Source organism: Lycorma delicatula, chromosome 2, assembly GCF_047948215.1.
Source record: "Lycorma delicatula isolate Av1 chromosome 2, ASM4794821v1, whole genome shotgun sequence".
Classification (NCBI taxonomy): Eukaryota; Metazoa; Arthropoda; class Insecta; order Hemiptera; family Fulgoridae; genus Lycorma; species Lycorma delicatula.
Window position 1 is genome coordinate 2,156,940 of NC_134456.1, and position 12,790 is coordinate 2,169,729.

The 12,790-nt window shown below is 32.5% G+C and overlaps 1 pseudogene; it reads left to right on the forward strand.

Annotated features, from left to right (window-relative positions):
• The window catches only part of LOC142319823 (uncharacterized), a 40,376-nt pseudogene that overhangs the window by 13,554 nt on the left and 14,032 nt on the right, over positions 1-12,790 (forward strand).

A 12,790-nucleotide genomic window follows, 5' to 3' on the forward strand; every position in this document is an offset into this window, starting at 1 on the left:
TTCAAAAATTAAAGATTTCTGTGCCCAAGACAAAGTTTTTGCATCTCAAGGGTGCAGACAAATAATCATGCAGTCGAAACGCTCATATTAAGTATAAAGGCTGTGTAATCAGCCAAGTGAGAGTTCATAAGTACTTAGGTATTTTGTTTGAAGAGAAGTTGCTGTTTAGTAACCACATTATGCAAGTAGCGGTGGATGCTGTCTCGGTGATACATATACATACAAGGATTGCTCAGAAAGACTATGGGATGTCTGGCCATCAAATATACATGGTATACCTAGGTTTCTTCAAAAACATGACCTCTTACGTGGCATCTGTTTGGGCGCATAGGTTGGATATGAATAGAGCACTTGTTTAAAATTTAAGGAGTGCCCAGCGCAGAGCCCTAATTGTATGCACTGGTGTTTTTAAAACAACCTCCTATGAGGGTACCATTGTATTGGGAAATGCTCTCCCTATCGATTTAGTGGTGAAAGTTCAGGCAGCCATGTGGAGATTGCGAAGAAGCCGGGAGGCCAAGATATTTGGGATGTGTTTTCTAGCTGGGTTAGTACCAGAGCAGAACGGTGCTGCACCGAATCTAAATTTCTTTCAGTTGCCCATCTCCCGCCTGCAGAAGAGCTGCATAGCCTCGTGATGGAAGCATGGCAGCTGGAATGGGACATCACAACTAAGGCAAGATCCTTGTATAAGTTTATACAGGATTTGGGGGGATGGTTTGCCTCGAGCTCGTTTTTAAGGGCAACGAGTACCCGGGTGCTCACCAATCACACTAACTTGAACCAATATCTGTTTCGGTTCCATTTAGCAGCTGATGAACTGTGCATCTGCGGGGAGGTCCAGTCAAATGAACACCTGATGTTTGACTGCCCTGCTCTTGGAGGGGCCAGAGACTGGGCCACCCTGGAACTTAGAGGTCAACAGGGAAATTGGCCACAAGTCACAAGTGGCGAGTGGTGAGAGCCACATTGTTGGACCATGTGGGAGTTTCTTGATGCAGTTGCTATGTTCAACCAACATCAGTAGTTTACCTAAGGGAAGACTCCTACCGCACTGCTGTCGGAAGCTAACCTAGAAATATATGGCTGACCACCAGCCAATTAAGGCTCCAAGCACTTTAATATGGTGGACAGATACATGCTGGCATTCAACGACCTAGGCATTGCAACGAATTGCTGTCTAGACAAAGTAAATTTTAATTTATGAATGTCATGTATATTTTTAGTAGTTGACAGGGTGCGCCTACCCATTTTAGTAAATATATGACTAGCGAGCAGTTGGGACATGTAAGCCGTGGTGTATGGCACTGCGTTTAGTCTGCTCACGTTGTTAGATAAGCTGTAGAAGCTATTTAGGGCACTGGTCGCTAAATTGTTTCGAGGCTCAGTAGCCATTTGTGGCACAGACATTTGGTCTTATGCTTTAGGGCGACCGATGGGGTGGTGGCAGGAGAAATGCCAAGAAAACCAGTGACATATTAACACTATTAGAAACTATTATCCAAAAAAATAAAAAATTTTCAAAAAAAATAATTCAGCCTTATCTGGGTTAAGACTTGAAGAGTAATGCCTGTTGAATCCATTTAGATTTAGTACAGCGATGGGAATATCACACATATCAGTGGCATAGTGACCGAGGCCAGACTGCAAGATGTTTTGAGACAAGTTGAAGACAACCTTCGGTAAAGTCCCTAAAGGCTAGGTACGGAGGTGGTGGTGTGGTGACTGGATCCGTCACATGGCGGATGTCTTCCCCTTCGAGGTCAAGCTGTATTGCACCCGTGTTTTCACAAAGTGCAGATAATATTCTTGATTTTAGGGGTTTCATTTTTATATAATTTACTACGGTTACAACCATCGTTATCACAATATTTAGACCAGAACTCATTTCTTTGGAAGCAAGAGCTTTTCTGTTAATCATGCAATGTGTTCAGACACAGTGTGGAGATTTTTATTTCACAAGTGCTTGTTTACTTTGGAATCTTCCAGACATTTAACAGACACCATCGGTGTACATTCTGATGCAAATTTTCCACTCTATGTTTGCCCCATTTATAAAATGATTAAGATAGCAAATAATGTGAGCGCTGTTGTTTTAAGATCTGTTGCTTTTGGTTTACAGAAAAGTAGTTCTACTGCTGACATACCATCACAGAATTGAACATAGGCAATGAAATTAGTATCTTTATTGCTATCTGTTGCCTCATAAAGCTGAATTGAAAACAATTTGTCACACGACTTCTGAAAAGCCCTTCAAATTGGTATATCACCAATTTGAAGGGCAGCGGTATCATTTGATAGAGGTGTAGACTGCAATTGTTTGGCAAAATTATCTCCAAACATAATTTCTACAATCTCAATTGCAGCTGACAAAATAAGCAGCTCTTCACCAATGGTGTGAGGCTTTTTGTATCTGTCTACTTTATATGAAACTTTGTAAGAGGCAAGTAAAGCTTTTTCATTCACAAAGTTTTTTTTTTAAATGATGTTTACTTTTCATATGATTTTAATTTTAATTCAAAGAATTTTTGGAGTTTGTTAATGTACTCGCTGTGAAGCGTTTCCAAATGTTTAAATTTATTAAGTTTAATGCTGTCTGTTGTCAAAATTTTGAGCAAATGACACAGAAGGGTCTTTCTTCTTCATTTACTTGAAGAAGAAAGAATATTTCAAGAATATTTCCTTGATTTTATTTTCAGAACCAGTCGTCTGTGCACTTGTTGATGCTTCACTATCGTTTAATGCTCGCGTACGCCCGCATCAAAATTTATCCATGCTTCAGAATAAATCTAATGCCGTGAATATTTAATAACGTGAATTGCAATTAACACGCAATTACAATATACACATTCTTGATAGATTCAATATCAATAGAAAGGTCAACTCAACTGAACCGACTGCAATCAAACGAGGTGCACATGTTTCAGAATGTTCAAGACAAATCGCAACTTCTCGCAAAGCCATGAGATTGTCCGATATTGTGGACATAATATACAGAGGCATCAATTCTGGTTTTGTCAATGCAGCTGATCTGTGTTGCCAAATATCAATTAATTTACTTAATCATGGTAATTTGTAAGGTTTGTAATTAAGATTGTAGTGTAGCTTTACCATCAAAACACTCAAAATACTTATTATTGTATGAGAACGGGTGCGTGATGAAAGTTATGATTAAAAAATTGGGTTGCAGATATTGGAAGATTCAGAAATGCTGACATCAGTTATAATTATTAGACGAGAATTCAGTTCAAATAAGATCGTGTAAAAACCTATTGCAGCTTAGATTAACTATTAAATTTTCAATCGGTTGAATAGTTGCATTATTAAATATACTTTGATATTATTATCGCATAGGAGGATTCTTATCTTGCATTTTAAAGCTTTACATTTTAAAATCACCACCGAATTTAAATTACATTCTTCAATCCAGCACATGTTCCTTAGAAAATCGATGAATATTACCTCTTTGCAGGTACTTAAAAGATAATCATCCCTGATTCTTTCATTTTTTCCTGTATTTGTTATGTTTAATTTCCTAAATTTAGTTCAGTACTCTTTTTACTTTATTATGCGAAGTAAAGGAAGTATTGTGATTGTGAATTTCGGTTTTCAGATAACAGAAATATCCATTTTGACCATCCTCGAATCCATTTTGACTAGTTTTGGTATGACATATGTATGTACCTATGTATGCATTTATCGCATAACTCAAAAACAATTAGCCGCAGGATGTTGAAATTTTGGATTTAGGACTGTTGTAACATCTTAGGTGTGCACCTCTCCTTTTGATTGAAATCAACTGGACTAAAAGTGTCCCAAAAATCCAAAAAATGGGATTTTGAGCTTTTTAACTGCAGTAAGCCCTCGCTGAGAGCTTTTCAACAATATATCATAAGCGGTACTTATTTTCATTAATTCCAGAGTTATAGCCAAATAAAATTTTAATTAATGAAACATTTGGATCTTATAAGGGGAAGGCGTGTGATTTGAATCTGACTTCATCTCCTTTTTTTTTAATTTAATTATATTGATTTATTAATCTGATTGTAAACAAATTTTTACAGTAAATAATCATTTTCAATAATAACAGTAAAAATAAAAATATCCAAAGATATTAATGAAATAAAATTTTATGTACTGTGTGCGAGTTTTAGGGGATTGGACAGGACGCGGGTGGTACGTTAATCCTCCTAGGGTAAGAGAACTACGTAGCAACTCGTTGTCATGGTGACGAATAACGCTTTTCCATCTTGTCTACAGAAAATCTTCCTCTTACTAAGTAAAGTCTTCTAAAAATGTATCTAAAGTATTTTACTTTGACTTAAGTATTTGTCTTACTCTAAAGGATGCGTAAGAAAAAAATCTTTCCACGAGTTTATTTTCTTTTTGTATACGAATGCTAGACAACTTTTCTATCAAAAAACGTAATTAACGATTTCTTAATTCAACAACTTTTTTTTAATTATTCCAGTAGTTTTCATATATCTTAATTTAGAAATTCAATTAATACAATTACCTATTTTTTTAATGAAATATTCCTCGTGTTTTATTCAGTTTGATAAGCTTTCCTTGTTTCTGCCAGTACAAGACAATTTCTTTATTTAATGTAATTTAACTACTTGACCACTGGGAATTAATTAATTACACAACCTTAGGATAGATTGAGCTGCTACCTTATCCTAAAGTAGTTATATATTCTAGGAAGTTTGTTGACCTTAAACTTTTATACAAAGTCAAGTTTGCAAAGATAAAATATATAAAGTTTAATATTACATATTCTTCAGAAGTATACAATAACGGATATTAAATAAAACAGTAGTCGAATGAAAATGAGTTATGGCAAATAACAGTTTTCACATATCTCTCGCTAAAGTAATCCTAGTATAAAAAATCTGGATTTAAGAATTTCATTTAAATACAGAATTTTTATCTTTCCCTCATTTGAGGGAATAACGGTAACTTTTTATTTTCAGAGCAACTCGATTTTTATTCGTTTTTTTTTAAAGTAATATACGATAATAATATCAATCTTAAATTTAAATATTTACATTAGATTACAACATAATTATACAAAATAGATCACGCCAGGGAAGTTAGGTTTGTTATTCGTAACTCACCGGGTTGGTCTAGTGGTGAACCCGTCTTCCCAAATCAGCTGGTCCTAGTAAAGCAAGTCCTAGTAAGGGCAATTACTTTTATACAGATTTGAATATTAGATCGTGAATACCGGTGTTCTTTGGTGGTTGGGGTTTCAATTAACCACTCGTCTCAGGAATGGCCGAACTCAGACTGTACAAGACTACACTTTACTTACACTCATACATATCATCCTCATTCATCCTTTGAAGTAATACCTGAACGGGTAATTTCCGAAGGCTAAACAGGAAAAAATAAAGAAAAGGTTTGTTATTCATAATTATCAGATTTCTCTGTTTTAAATATAATTGCTGTAAAGGAAATTTAATCGATAATTATAACAATTAGTAGTGGTTATAGGTAGCAATTTCTAAAACGGTTGAAAAATAAATTTAAATTAAAATAATCTGTAATCGATTATAAATATATCGATTTTCTATTCGACTGTCTTTTTGTAATTGATCTACCGCAAGACAAAAATCATTCCTGAATGTAGTATGCTCATTTATTCTTAAGAATATAAAAGTTCTCATCCTAGATTTGCTGGGTAAATAAGGAGTAAAATAATTTTTTATTGCTTTCATACCTTTGCTAAATATACCGTGTGTTCCAGGAAGAGGTATACGTTTTTGATTTAGTACCACTCGCCCATTCCTCCACTGATTCTGTTGAACCTTCTAGAATTTATAGAAACAAAATGGTGGCTTTCATAAAAAAACACCAATTTCAGATAAGCTACATCTTTTATTCATTACGAGATTGTTGGTAAAAATGAATAAAACAGATGATAATTAGAACTAGAATAATTAAAAATAATTAGACAATTAACTTGTTTTATTCAATTTGACAATTTAACAATACATCATCTGTTTTTAATCGTTTTACCGGCTGTTTTGTAATGAATAAAACTGTAGTTCATCTGAAATTGATCTTTTTATTTCAAAGCAGCCATTTTGTTTCTATTCATTTTAGAAAGTTGAAATTTTTCCAACCTTCTTTAAAAAGTCTGTACAGTTTCAATAAAATCGGTGGGAGAACGGGCGAGTGATACTAAATCAAAAGCGTATACGTCTTGGTGGCACTTACGGTATATTTTGCAAATCACTGTACCGATTCCATATATGTTGTGAACATCATTACTTATTAAAGTACTCTGAATGGTTTCTATTTTATCTCAAGCGCTTCACGTAAGTTGTATCCATAAGAAGGAAGGACGAGCACATAATAAGTAGCAACAAAATTAATGTAAATCTTTCTATTGAGAAATAATAAACGATGTAAATCTATCTACTAAGTAGGATATGTCTGTTAAGTAATTTTCTGAATATTCATTAAATCTTTCCAAGTTATGGCTACCAACAAAAATTTCAGTATAAATTTTCGTAACATTTAAAAAGACGTTTATCTTTAGAAATTAATTTCAGTAGTCTAAATTTTTTTTCATTTAAAATTCAGTACTCGATCCAAATCATTTACGCTTTTATACAGTCATCACTTTTTAATATTCTTAATGTCATAAGTAAAAAACACCTAGTTAAAATATAATCATTAACTGAATATTTAAACTCAGAGTTAAAATATTCATTAAAATATAAGGAGCTGATATCAAGAGTTTTTATTTAGACAAGGACAAACTGTTTTTATTCGATAAAAATTATAAATAAAATCTGAATAATTTAATTGTATTTGATTATTATTATTATCCAACTATAAATTGATATATCACCAATGTTTTTCAATTATAACAGTCATTGAAATATGAAATACAAAACATACGCGATGGAGTCGTATGCATTTTTTTCTCGGAAAAGTGCACACCTACTCCCTCGGCCGGTTATCCAATTAAGTATACGCAGCCCGAAGAAGTGTCCTTTTACTCAAAGGAGGCCTCCCTTTCTTAACAGGTGGGCTGTGTAGTAAATTAATAAAATAACCGCATGTTGGCAAGTGAGCCGGTGGAAATCGGTTAATACCATTATTAAAAGAAAGAATTATATTGCTCTTATACTTTGGTTGAAGGATATATCAGAAAAAACACGGAGTAGTTCACGAGAAGTAGAAGAGGAAGAAGAAGAATGATGAAAGTTAGGGTTGATGTGAAATGATAATGTGAGATACGTCAGTGAAGAGGAAGGCACAGATTAGAGCATCAGAGAAAAATAGCTAGAACCTGCAGAGCAGAAAATGTTAATAAAGAATAAGTAACTAAATTCTTTTACTTCTGGTGTTTTATATTTTTTTTGGAATATATCATGTTTGCTATTCTAATTTCTTATTTCTTAATATTATTTATTAATTCGTTTACTCAACATACAAACTTCCATTTAAACAAGTCATATTAAACTCTAAATCTAGATGACCGTTTCGATTATTAAACAACCATCATTAGGTAGACTACGGAAAATTAAAAAAAAAATCTGATGTGGATACCACATAACTTCCTTGTACGCCTGTTAAATTAACTATACATTTTTTTTTTTTAATGAAAAGTATATAAATTTTTTTCTTTAATAACTTCTGATATTTTTTGTTTTTTATTGTATTCACCGTAATAATTTTTTTACAATCAGAGGTTAATAGTTATTAATAACTCAAATTATATTTAAATTTTAAAAAAAAGAGATGAAGTCTGATTCGAACCGATGTACCTTCCCCTTACAAAATCCAAATATTTCATCGATTAAAATTTCTTTTGGTTATAAGTCGGTGAAAATAAGTACCTATTATGAAATCGTTGAAAAGCTCTTAATAAGGGCTTATTACTGCAGTTAAGAAAAAGTAAAAAATCCAAATTTTTTGACACTCTTGATTCAGTCGATTGCATTCAAAAGGGGCGGTACACAGCTAGATTTTACAGTAATCCTAAATCTAAAATTTCAACATTCTACGGCTGATAATTTTTGAGTTATGCGAGATACATACATACGTATGTACGTACAGACGTCACGCCGAAACTAGACAAAATGGATTCAGGAATAATCAGAATTGATATTTTGGTTGAAATTTGAAAATTTCGTGATCACAATACTTCCTTTATTTCGTGCAAGGAAGTAAAAATTTAATAAAAAATCATTACAAAGAGTATTTTTATAATAAAGAAAGTACTTTAAAATTAAAAAAAAATACAAATAACTATTTGTCGACCTCAATACAAATAAAAATTTTAATTAAAAAAGCTAATAACAAAGTTTCAATACTTTCGTGACATTGGTTATTTATTCTTACTTGAAAAAAAGTGGACCCGCAGTCCACCGCGATAATATTATATGGTTTATGTTTTATTAACCCACTGGGTCGGTCTAGAGGTGAACTATTCTTCGTAAATCAGGTGATTTGGAAGTCGAGAGTTCCAGCGTTCAAGTTCTAGTAAAGTCAGTTATTTTCACATAGATTTGAGTACTAAATCGTGGATACTACCGGTGTTATTTGGCGGTTGGATTTCAATTAACCACACATCTCAGGAACGGTTGAACTGAGACTGTACAAGACTACACTTCATTTACACTCATACATATCATCCTCATTCATTTTCTGACGTATTATCTGAAAGGTAATTACCGGAGGCTAAACAGGTAAAAGAAACAAAAGGTTTTCTTTTTTATAAACCACTTAGCTTGCCTCTTACCAGTTGGAATTTGTTTTTAGCAAACCGCGTTGGAAAGATTAAAAAAATGTCAGACCCTGATTGAAATCATGTGAGAGGAGACTACAATCCTGCTGATATGGCTTCACGAGGAGTTTCAGCGATCGCTTGTTAAAGTTAACATTATGGTGGCATGGGCCAACGTGGTTGTCAGATTCTTCCACATGGCAGCAACTATTGGATTTGGAGTTCTATGAAAATGACATACCTGAACGAAGGTCGACGTCTCCGGTTAATGTGATCACTTTAGATGATGAATATTCATCCTTTGTTAGGGTTAAGCGCGTATCAGCATATATTCTTCGTTTTATAAATAGTGCAAAACTGAAAGTTTACAGTTTAAGAATAAATGGATTATTAAAACGAATGAATTAGATCAAGCAACGATCACTCTTGTCAAGACAGTTCAAAAAAGAACATTCATCGATGAGTACAATCATCTAAAAAACGGCAAGGAATTGAGCACACATAGCAAGCTCTTATCCCTGTGCCCATTTACTAACAAAGATGTTATCAGAGTTGGTGGTCGAATACACAATTCAGATTCAAACTACTAACAAAACATCCTACTGTTCTTACATAAAATCATCGCTTTACAAAACCGGTTGCAAAACATGAGCGCATTAAACAGTTACATTTAAGACCACAAGCATTAGTTGCTTCCACTTCGGCAACAGTTTTGGCCTGTTAACGGACGAAAAACGCAAAACAAATAGTTAATGAATGTTATACGCTTCAGAGTAAAACCAAGGTTCATTCGACAACAAATGGGAGATATGACCATATGCCCACCAACTATCTAGACCGTTTCTTAATATCGTAGTGGACTACTGTGAACCGTTTGAAATTCTGACATCATACACACGAGAATGTAAAACATCCAACGGATACATCTCATTATTTGTTTGCATGGCCACGAAATCTATTCACTTGGGACTTGTTCAAGAATTAACCGCCAAATCCTTCTTGGCAGCGTTATAACGCTTTATTTCACGGAGAGGAAAATGTTCATGACAACGCAAAGAATTTCGTTCGAACCTCAAACGAATTAAACCAACTTTTATCATCAATAGCGCATCTTGAAACGATACTTGATACCCTCGCTGAAGACAATATTACCTAGAAATTCATTCCTCTCAGATCTCCTCGTTTCAGTAAAATCTGTAAAGCATCTCTTGCTAAGAACAATTAGTAAGGCGTCACTGACATTCACGATTTTATGTAGAACAGAAAGTCGTTTAAACTCCCGTTCGTTAACTTACCTTTCTGATTCTTCAGACGTGTCCCCTTTAACCCTGGGCATTTTCAAATAAGTCAGCCACTCACTACGATTCCAGAAGCACACGCTCTGAAGGTCAGCATTAATTGCCTCAGTAGATGGCATCACATCAATCAACTAACCGTGCAATACTAATAAAAACATCATGTAATTAAAGGTAAAAAAGAATTCTTAATATAATGCATCCAACGGAAGTTAACAATGAATTATTCTATCTACTTTTTTTATTAATCTGAAAGTCTGTTGCCGTGCAACAGAATTATTTTATATTTGAATCGTTTACTTTACCTAATTCATTATATTTTTTCTACTCGTAGCTATAAGAAGAATTTTTATAGCGGTTTAAAGAAAAATGTCGCAAAATAATCAAACTGAACCAAGTCAAATATTTAAAGGAATCGTAGAAATTAATGGCGAGACTTACAATACAATTCAAGAGATATATATCAGAGACGACATTATAAAGAGGTTGAAAACTGAAATACTTGAATTAAATCGCATTCAAGAATCGAAAACCAATATTTTAAAAGATTTAAATAAAAAAAATCGTCGGTTCCAAGAAGACATAAAAATACTAAAAACTGAATTATTTGAAGCAAATGAAAAATACATTCTACAGGAAAAGGTCATGAAAACAAATAAAAAAAGAATGGAAGAATTAAGTGAAGATTATGATGAAGTGAAGGCTAAACTAGAACGTTTCAACGAATTATACAAAAAACAAGAATACACTAATGCATTTCTCAGAAGAGAAAATGAAAATCTGAAACGTGATCTACAGATACAACATTTGGATTCTATTAGAGCAAATAACAAAACGAAGATAGATTATGAAAAACAACCGGCTAGTTTTAAGCAGGAAATGGTCTGTCATGTCCAGACATCATCGAAAACAACAGATAACAGCAAAGAATCGTATTCTGATAGACCTGTTTCATCAGCCGTGAGTAACGATGTGACCATAGAGGTATTCGAAGATAATTCAGTTGAATTAAAGGAAGATAAATGCATTATGAAAACTTCTGAAAATAACAACAAATTTATAAGTTTACTGCATCATGTGCTTCTCAGAATCAGTTATCATTGGAATCAATGGACAAGGACATCTCCTAAAGTTTCGCATTTCGAAAATTATATTTAATTTAAAATTAATAGTGGCATATGTGACTTATAATACAAAATTCATCGTATTATCTTCAATATATACATCTTGAACTGTTAGAAAACTTCAAAATTGTAATCGTGAGCTACGAAGATTACTACTGGATCTAGTGTTATTTTTATAATTTTATACCATGACAAACACTCAGATTTTTACTTAATTCAACAATTATTTCAAGGACTTCAATAATCTAAATGATAGTGAAATATTTTTACTAAAATCAAGAAATATGTCTATTTAAGTTGTTCTATTATAATTTCTTGATGATGAAATAAATTGTTTCGTTTGATATTTAATTAATTGTAATGTCTTTTTTTGCGAATATTAATTTAAGATTCTAATTGCTAGATGATAGTTGTTATTCAACGTCTTCTATGATCACTGTTTATTTACAATGTTACTTGATCTTACAAATATAAAAAATGAAATACATATACACACCCTAAAAACATTACACTCCTTTTTGGGCAGTCGTGTAAAAAATTGAGATATTACTTGGAAGATAATAATTTTACTAACTTTTTATTGCGATTGACTGGTACCAAAAGTGACCGAAATATCCCAAAATCAAAAAAAAATTGAATTTTGGACTTTTTCTTAACTGCAGTAAGAAGCCCTCATTGAGAGTTTTTCAACGATATATCATATGTGGTACTTATTTTCATTGGTTCCAGAGTTACATCCAAATGAACTTCTAATTAATGAAGTATTTGGATCTTACAAGGGGAAAAAATTGTAAATGTATTGAATTTACAAGATTTAGTGTTTCTTTTTATCAGTATAATTTCATGCCCTCCAAATCATTTGTAATGTTTTGTGCAATATCTTATTTATTCGATCTTATCAACATAATTACATTGTTTTTCAGCTTATCACCTATCGCTTGTAGTCATTTCAGTAATTTTTTATAAACTTACTAATTCAGTTTTACCAAATGTATTTACAGATTAGAAATTATTGAAGGTCTAAGAAAAAAATCGTTTAATATTTTATAATTGTGATACACAGTTCTGAATAAATAAACTAGCAAAGCCTAACGGATGAAATATTTTCTTTTTGGGTGCCAACCGCTTAAATTTTTTCAAAGTTTGCTAATTAGTATATAAAAATATATTCTGTGAAGAATATATTTTTGAATCAGATTAGATTTATTTGTTAATTTCTTTTTTTATGTGATAATATATTATAAACTTTTAATACTCCAAACAAAAAAGTAATTCTTTGAGCGCTATTCAAACTACGCACAAACTTCAAACATGAATGATTCAGGTAGTACAAACAAACAACTCAGACTAGTAAACTTATCTACAGTTAATTTGGTAAGTATTAGTGAGTATTATCTAAAGTAAGATTCAAATTCAAAACTATTATAGACTAAAACAACAATAATGGTTTTTCTATTTGCATGTCCCAAAGTGCTTTTGTAAATGAATCACTCAAAATGCAGTATATACATTTTTTTAAACTTTTTTACTAGTTACTATACAACAGAATATTAGTTCTCTTATTAATAGATAATAAGGGTTTCATTCTAAAAAAGCAGTAACTTTCTTATCGACTTTGCAACAGT